Here is an 8840-nt window from a genome sequence, read left to right as displayed (position 1 = left end):
CACCTGCTGATCCAAATTTGATGTGTTCATCAGGTTTTTGCAAATTATGATCTGACATTCACACATGCTTTTGATGATGTATGGTTGGGCATTCGCACCTTTTTTTACCCATTTTTCAGGAATTATGGGTGGACATTCACACCTTCTTGCAGCTGAACACCTCCTCTCCCGCATATGATCATGTGCGGTTTGATATTCGAAAATTTTCTTTCATGTTTTCTAGCAATTATTGATGGACATTCAGACCTTCTTGCAGCTGAACCCCTCTGCTCCCGCTTTTGATGGTGCATAGTCGGGCTTTCGAGCCTTTTCTTCCCCGGTTATTACAAATTATGGTTGGAAATTCAGACCTTGCAGCCGAACACCTCCGCTCCCTCTTTTGATCATACATTGTCGGGCATTCGCACCTTGTCTTACCCGCGTTTTACAAACCATGGTCGGACTTTCACACCTTCTTGTAGCCGAACAACTCCGCTCCCGCTATTGATTGTGTACAGTCGGGTATTTTAACCTTTTCTTACCCGCTTTTTACCAATTATGGTCGGACATTCACACCATCTTACAGCGGAACACCTCCGCTCCCTCTTTTGATGGTGTATGTTCGGGCATTCAAACTTTTTCTTACCCACTTTTTACAAACTATGGTCGGACATTCAAACCTTCTTGTAGCAGAACACATCCACTTCTTCTTTTGATGATGTATGGTTGGGCATTCGCACCTTTTCTTACCCATTTTTCAGGAATTATGGGTGGACATTCACACCTACTTGCAGTCGAACAGCTCTGCTCCCACTTTTGATTATGTTTGGTTGGATATTCGAAACTTTTCTTAACTGCTTTTTACAAACTTTGGTCGGACATTCACACCTTCTTGCAGCCGAACACCTCCGCTTCCGCTTTTGATGGTATATATTCGGGCATTCGAACCTTTTCTTACCCGCTTTTTACCAACTATGGTCGGACATTCACACCGTCTTTCAGCGGAACACCTCCGCTCCCTCTTTTGATGGTGTATGTTCGGGCATTCGAACCTTTTCTTACCCGCTTTTTACCAACTATGGTCGGACATTCGCACCATCTTACAGCCGAACACCTCTTCTCCCGCTTTTGATGATGAATGGTCCGGCATTCTTACCTTTTCTAACACATTTTTCAGCAATTATTGTCGATCATTCACACCTTTCTCATCAGCTTTTTGCAAATTATGATCTGACATTCACACCTACTTGCAGCCGAACACCTCGGCTTCCGCTTTTGATGGTGTATATTTTGGCATTCGAACCTTTTCTTACCCGCTTTTTACAAACCATGGTAGGACTTTCACACCTTCTTTTAGCCGAACAACTCCGCTCCCGCTATTGATTGTGTAGAGTCGGGTATTTTAACCTTTTCTTACCCGCTTTTTACCAACTATGGTCGGACATTCACACCTTCAACATGCCCTTCTATGTCCACAATTTTGGCGTCACGAACAGGATCCCTCGACTGGTGTCTCTGGACCGGACCGCAGTGCATGGCCAGCCTGGACTGAAGTAGCTGTTCCAGCCTCATACCTCCAAGGCCTTTTCTGAGAGAGAGGACTGGCAGGTCCTTTTCCTGAATACCAGCGCTGGGATCATTTTTTAAATATGATAGTCTGAGATGATAGGACTGCTTTTTAGTTTTTATTTGAATAAAAGAGGGTTTCCCAGTTGTGTCATTAGTGAGACAGAGATTTCATGGGTAAGGGAAACTTTTGAAGCAGTCCGAAGAAGTGTGAAGTACTCCGAAGAAGTGTGAGTACAGATTAAGGTCCTCATTGGAGACGTCCTTTGAGTGAAGGAATATATTTCCCCATTCCAAGTCTGAGAATGGGAAACAGTAGGTCTCAGACTTTTGACCCTACCGGGGGACCTAAGCATGTTGAAATGAAAAAGAAATATGGTCCAGAGGTTTTCCACCTGAAGGTTCTTTTAGTATGTTAGAAATAAGAAAATTAGAAGAAAGGTTTTGCAAATATGAGAAAGAGATGAAGCAAAAAAAAAAGAAAATTAAGTTTAAATAAGAAGTAAGAAAGGTATAGAATGTTGGAAAAAATAAAGTGTATTAAGAGAAAGAAAGGAAAATGTTAAACGAATGCCATGACGGAATGATGATAATAATTTAGTATGTGGACGAAAAGATAATTCAGCTCTGATTAAGACTGAATCTTCTTTTAAACCATCACCATATTCCACTGATAACACTTTTTCTCCTTCTGCATCTCTTTACCCCACCCTGAGCGCTCTCGCTGTGCCGGATCCAAACCTGGACTCCTGCCCTCCACGACGCCTGCAACAACAACAGCCAGCACTGCCACAAGCCTCTGGCTCTCGGGAAGAAGGGACTTCTTCCATCCTCCCTCGGGAAGAAATTCCATCATTCTCACAACATAAGTTACATAGGTCTGATGATGAGGAAAAGGAAGACGTTTGGTTCTCCAGCGTACCTGCCCAAGAACTTTTAACGCAAGTGACAAAAATCCTTTACCCACAATCTGGACTTCAGAGATCTAAACGTGAGAAAAAACAAAACCAGATTCAAACCATGCCTATGGTTAAAGTTGCAGTTCCCACTGGACCATTACTGGTTTATCGACCCTGGACTGAGACTGACATCATGGAAGCATAACAATGCTTACCAGATCCAGAGATTTCTGGACCCCATTTTGCTGACGAGTTGCGAGATTTCTGCGCACAATTCTGCCCGACCGGGGTTGAATTGCGTCGCATATTGGCAAAAAAGTTCAAACTGACCGACCTCTGCAAAATAGAGGCCAGTATGCTACAACTGGATTTGCGACCTACCAACAGTGAACGAGGACATAATGATAACGCTCAATATGAAGCAGCCATCCAAAGACTGTGTCAAGCCATCACCACTCAATTTCCAACCAAAATCAATATGTCCCACATTTACACCTGCAAACAGAAACCCGGTGAAGGGACTGATGATTTTGTACACCGCATCCTTGAGGAAGTCAGCAAGCACAGCGGTCATCAGAGACCAAGGGATTTGGGTAATGAATCAGGACCATGGGAGAGTATTGCATGCAATGCAATAATTAAAGGCCTCATGCCAGATGTCGCCACTGAAGTAAAGAACATTTACGTGGGATGGTGTGAGGGTCCTCGTTTGGCTGACGTTCGCCGATATGCTCGCCATGCTGAGAGCCAAGTTGAGACGCGTAAGATATAGGACAAGTGTGAAAAGGAGCTGCATTTGGCAGCCAAGACCATGTATTACGCAGTTGGTTTAAACAGAGGACGAGGCCGAAGTCGAAGACGTGGACGTGTGGGAGAGGAGGTCGAAATGGGCCACGCCAGAGCTATGATCCGAATATTTGTTTTTACTGTGGCTGTGTCCACAGCTGAAAAGTGATGAAATTGGGCAAAAGGCTGACTGAGGGTGGGAGGCAGGTTCTGGACGTCACGTGGCAGCGGAGCCTCCACTAATGGGTGATAGCACAAACACACTCACACATTTTTCCTGCTCTGTGTAGTGAAGAAACGCTTGCCGACTGTGATTCACGTCGTAAAGTTTTGCATGCTATTTCCGTCCTAGAGCAAAGATATTTCTCTCAGAATATAGGAACTTATGTTCATCAGTAGTGACGTCAGGGGAGTTTGATTGTCCTCCAAAGTTAAGTGGAAACCACGTTTACTCTATATCTGCATCAGGCCAGGTTGTGAAGGAGAAAATGACATCGCCCATTGCGTGTGTCACTCCAGATGGGCTCTCCTTCAAACACTCATTTTTGTTATCAGAGTTGTGTCCCATTAACCTGATGGGCTGTGATCTCATGTGTAAATTAGGCATTATTTTAACTTCTACACCAGAGGGTGTTAACGTTATGTTACAGCCTGACAAAGTTTTCACAGCAGTGCAGTTTGATTCATCTGCACTTACATATGCTTATGAGTGGAAACTTCCCAGCTCTCCTTTTTCACAACAACTAGTGGAAGAAGCAAAAGCGTTAGTTTCACCCCTTTCTGATTTCATGCAACCTGCTGATTTGCACTGCACATCACACATTTCTTTGGGGCCTGACAATGACTATGAGAAGAAGTGAAAAAATATGTGCGCCTACTTTATTGACTCCAGAGCACTTAGATTTTTTTAATGTTTGTGGTACTCGCCCTCACATTTCCTTGGCCAAACGTACACACTGGCAGTGACAAGGTGTGGGAGAGTTTGTTGCTACATGTCAGAAAGAAATGGAGTGGACTGTTTCACCTGCTGATCCAAATTTGATGTGTTCATCAGGTTTTTGCAAATTATGATCTGACATTCACACATGCTTTTGATGATGTATGGTTGGGCATTCGCACCTTTTTTTACCCATTTTTCAGGAATTATGGGTGGACATTCACACCTTCTTGCAGCTGAACACCTCCTCTCCCGCATATGATCATGTGCGGTTTGATATTCGAAAATTTTCTTTCATGTTTTCTAGCAATTATTGATGGACATTCAGACCTTCTTGCAGCTGAACCCCTCTGCTCCCGCTTTTGATGGTGCATAGTCGGGCTTTCGAGCCTTTTCTTCCCCGGTTATTACAAATTATGGTTGGACATTCAGACCTTCTTTTAGCCGAAAACCTCCGCTCCCTCTTTTGATCATACATTGTCAGGCATTCGCACCTTTTCTTACCCGCTATTTACAAAAAATGGTCGGCCATTCACACCTTCTTGTAGCCGAACACATTCGCTCCCGCTATTGATTGTGTACAGTCGGGTATTTTAACCAACTACGGTCGGACATTCACACCTTCTTATGGCGGAACACCTCCGCTCCCTCTTTTGATGGTGTATGTTCGGGCATTCGAACCTTTTCTTACCCGCTTTTTACAAACTATGCTCGGACATTCAAACCTTCTTGTAGCCTAACACATCCAGTCCTGCTTTTGATGATGTATGGTTGGGCATTCGCACCTTTTTTTTTACCCATTTTTGAGGAATTATGGGTGGACATTCACACCTTCTTGCAGCTGAACACCTCCTCTCCCACTTATGATCATGTGCGGTTGGATATTCGAAATTTTTTTTTCATGTTTTCTAGCAATTATTGATGGACAATCAGACCTTCTTGCAGCTGAACACCTCTGCTCCCGCTTTTGATGGTGTATAGTTGGGCTTCCGAGCCTTTTCTTCCCCGGTCTTTACAAATTATGGTTGGACATTTAGACCTTCTTGCAGCCGAAAACCTCCGTTCCCTCTTTTGATCATACATTGTCGGGCATTCGCACCTTTTCTTACCCGCTTTTTACCAATTATGGTCGGATATTCACACCTTCTTACAGCGGAAAACCTCCGCTCCCTTTTTTGATCATTTATGGTCTGGCAATACTACCTTTTCGTACCCGTTTTTGAGTAATTATGGCTGGACATTCACAGCTTCTTGCAGCCGAACACCTCTTCTCCCGCTTTTGATGATGAATGGTCCGGCATTCTTACCTTTCCTAACACATTTTTCAGCAATTATTGTCGGTCATTCACACCTTTCTCATCAGCTTTTTGCAAATTATGATCTGACATTCACACCTACTTGCAGCCGAACACCTCGGCTTCCGCTTTTGATGGTGTATATTTTGGCATTCGAACCTTTTCTTACCCGCTTTTTACCAACTATGGTCGGACATTCACACCTTCTTACAGCGGAACACCTCCGCTCCCTCTTTTGATGGTGTATGTTCTGGCATTCGAACCTTTTCTTACCCACTTTTTACAAACTATGCTCGGACATTCACACCTTCTTGCAGCGAAACACGTCCGCTCCCTCTTTTGATTGTGTATGTACGGGCATTCGAACCTTTTCTTACCCGCCTTTTACAAACTATGGTCGGACATTCAAACCTTCTTGTGGCCGAACACATCCACTTCTGCTTTTGATGATGTATAGTTGGGCATTCACACCTTTTCTTACCCATTTTTCAGTAATTATTGGTGGACTTTCACACCTTCTTGTAGCCGAACAACTCCGCTTCCGCTATTGATTGTGTACAGTCGGGTTTTTTAACCTTTTCTTACCCGCTTTTTACCAACTATGGTCGGACATTCGCAGCATCTTACAGCGGAACACCTCCGCTCCCTCTTTTGATGGTGTATGTTCGGGCTTTCGAACATTTTCTTACCCACTTTTTACAAACTATGGTCGGACATTCAAACCTTCTTGTAGCAGAACACATCCACTTCTTATTTTGATGATGTATGGTTGGGCATTCGCACCTTTTCTTACCCATTTTTCAGGAATTATGGGTGGACATTCATACCTACTTGCAGTCGAACAGCTCTGCTACCACTTTTGATTATGTTTGGTTGGATATTCAAACCTTTTCTTAACTGCTTTTTACAAACTTTGGTCGGACGTTCACAACTTCTTACAGCCGAACACCTCCGCTTCCGCTTTTGATGGTATATATTCGGGCATTCGCACCTTTTCTTACCCGCTTTTTACAAACTATGGTCGTACATTCAAACCTTCTTGTAGCCGAAAACCTCCACTCCCTCTTTTGATCATACTTTGTCGGGCATTCGCACCTTTTCTTACCCGCTTTTTACAAACTATGCTCGGACATTCAAACCTTCTTGTAGCCAAACACATCCACTCCTGCTTTTGTTGATGTATGGTTTGGCATTCGAACCTACTTGTTGCCCGCTTTTCATTAATTATGGGTGGACATTCACACCTTGTCGCAGCCAAACACCTCCGCTCCCTGTTTTGATCATGTATGGTTGGACATTCGCACCTTTTCTCACCCGCTTTTTGCAAACTATGGTCGGCCATTCACAGCTTCCTCTCCACCATACTTGTATGGTGGGATATTCACACCCACTTGCATCCGAAGACCTCCGCCCCCACTTTTGTTGATATTTAGTCGGTCATTCACACCTTACCCGTTTTCTTGCCGCCAAACACCTCTGATCTCGCTTTTGATGATGTAAGATTGGGCATTCAGACCTTTCTTTTCCTGCTTTTCACCAACTATATATATAACATTCACACCTTCTTGCAGCCGAACACTTCCGCTCCACCTTTTAGGTATCTATCACACCTTTTTTTTCACCGCATTTTATAGATTATGGTTGGAAATTCTCAACCACTCATCCAAAGACCTCTCCTCCCGCTTTTGTTAATATATTTGAACTTTAGTCAGACATTCACACCTACTTGCAGCCGAACACCACCTCTCTAGCTTTTGAGGATGTATGGTCCGGCATTCTTACCGTTTCTAACACATTTTTCAGCAATTATGGTAGGACATTCACACCTTCTTGCAGCTGAACACCTCCTCTCCCACTTATGATCATGTGCGGATTGATTTTCGAAAATTTTCTTTCATGTTTTCTAGCAATTAAAAATGGACATTTAGACCTTCTTGCAGCTGAACACCTCCGCTCCCGCTTTTGATCATACATTGTCAGGCATTCACACCTTGTCTTACCCGCTTTTTACAAAATTTAGTCGAACATTCACACCTTTTTGCAGCCGAACACAGTTTTTTGCAGCCGAATTTGGGCATTCGAACCTTTTCATACCCACTTTTTACCAACTATGGTCGGACATTCACACCGTCTTACAGCGGAACACCTCCGCTCCCTCTTTTGATGGTGTATGTTCGGGCATTCGAACCTTTTCTTACCCGCTTTTTACAAACTATGCTCGGACATTCAAACCTTCTTGTAGCCGAACACATCCACTCCTGCTTTTGATGATGTATGGTTGGGCATTCGAACCTACTTGTTAACCGCTTTTCATTAATTATGGGTGGACATTCACACCTTGTCGCAGCCAAACACCTCCGCTCCCTGTTTTGATCATGTATGGTTGGACATTCGCACCTTTTCTCACCCGCTTTTTGCAAACTATGGTCGGCCATTCACAGCTTCCTCTCCACCATACTTGTATGGTGGGATATTCACACCCACTTGCATCCGAAGACCTCCGCCCCCACTTTTGTTAATATTTAGCCGATCATTCGCACCTTACCCGCTTTTGGCAAACTATGGCCTTCTTGCAGCCAAAAACCTCTGATCTCGCTTTTGATGATGTAAGGTTGGGCATTCAGACCTTGCTTCACCTGCTTTTCACCAAATATAGTCGGACATTCACACCTTCTTGCAGCCGAACACTTCCGATTCACCTTTTAGTTTTCTATGGGGCATTCACACCTTTTTTTACACCGCATTTTATAAAAACACCACAGGAACACCGTATTGAGGCTTTGTTCTGACCGCTCATTCGGTGTCGCGTTTCTTTCAAGCAATTCTCCTGGTTAGCCCGCACTCGGCTCGCTCCCAGAGCCGTGTTAAAGTCTGCTTCACATTCACTCTCTTTTCTCAGCAGATTAAAAGAAACTTCCATCCTGCACCGCTGTTTGCTTTTTCACAAGAGCAGAGGAGAGCGCACCATTCCCAGCGGCACTGCAGTACCGGGTTGATGCTTGGAGTGAACGGAGCAAGCTCCTTTTTCAACTCCTATTGATAAAAATCCATTTAATATGTAGTCCTCGCAAAGAGGACATATCAGACATTAAACTGATAAGAACAGATACTACACTTGATCTTAGCCAAAAGGCCGAGAAGCGATAACTGTCCACTGGTTCACGTCCGAGGGCCCTTCCTGGCACAATGCGCACTTGTAGCGGTGTTCTTTTTATGGCCATAGTGTCACTTTGCACCTCCGCCCACCCGCTGCACTGAGCACTCTTCAGCCCTTTTAAATGGTATAACTTTACACTACCACACGCTCCAGCGAGCACCATTCAAGCAACAACTTTGCACTCCAGCTTCGAACATCGGCACAGTCGCAACAAGTAAGGC

General features: G+C 44.1%; 1 non-coding gene across 1 annotated transcript; it reads right to left on the bottom strand.

Moving 5' to 3' along the window:
- Positions 1–8416: 8416 nt before the first annotated feature.
- On the bottom strand, positions 8417–8607 carry LOC140276284 (U2 spliceosomal RNA). Its single transcript, XR_011908893.1, has one exon. It is a non-coding gene; the product is annotated as a U2 spliceosomal RNA (small nuclear RNA).
- Positions 8608–8840: the final 233 nt, after the last annotated feature.

Source organism: Leuresthes tenuis, unplaced genomic scaffold (genome assembly GCF_036924035.1).
Source record: "Leuresthes tenuis unplaced genomic scaffold, fLeuTen1.0.hap1 SCAF_18, whole genome shotgun sequence".
In the NCBI taxonomy this organism is placed as follows: domain Eukaryota; kingdom Metazoa; phylum Chordata; class Actinopteri; order Atheriniformes; family Atherinopsidae; genus Leuresthes; species Leuresthes tenuis.
Note: the sequence above shows the minus strand (reverse complement) of the source record. Positions and strands in the feature narration are given on the sequence as shown.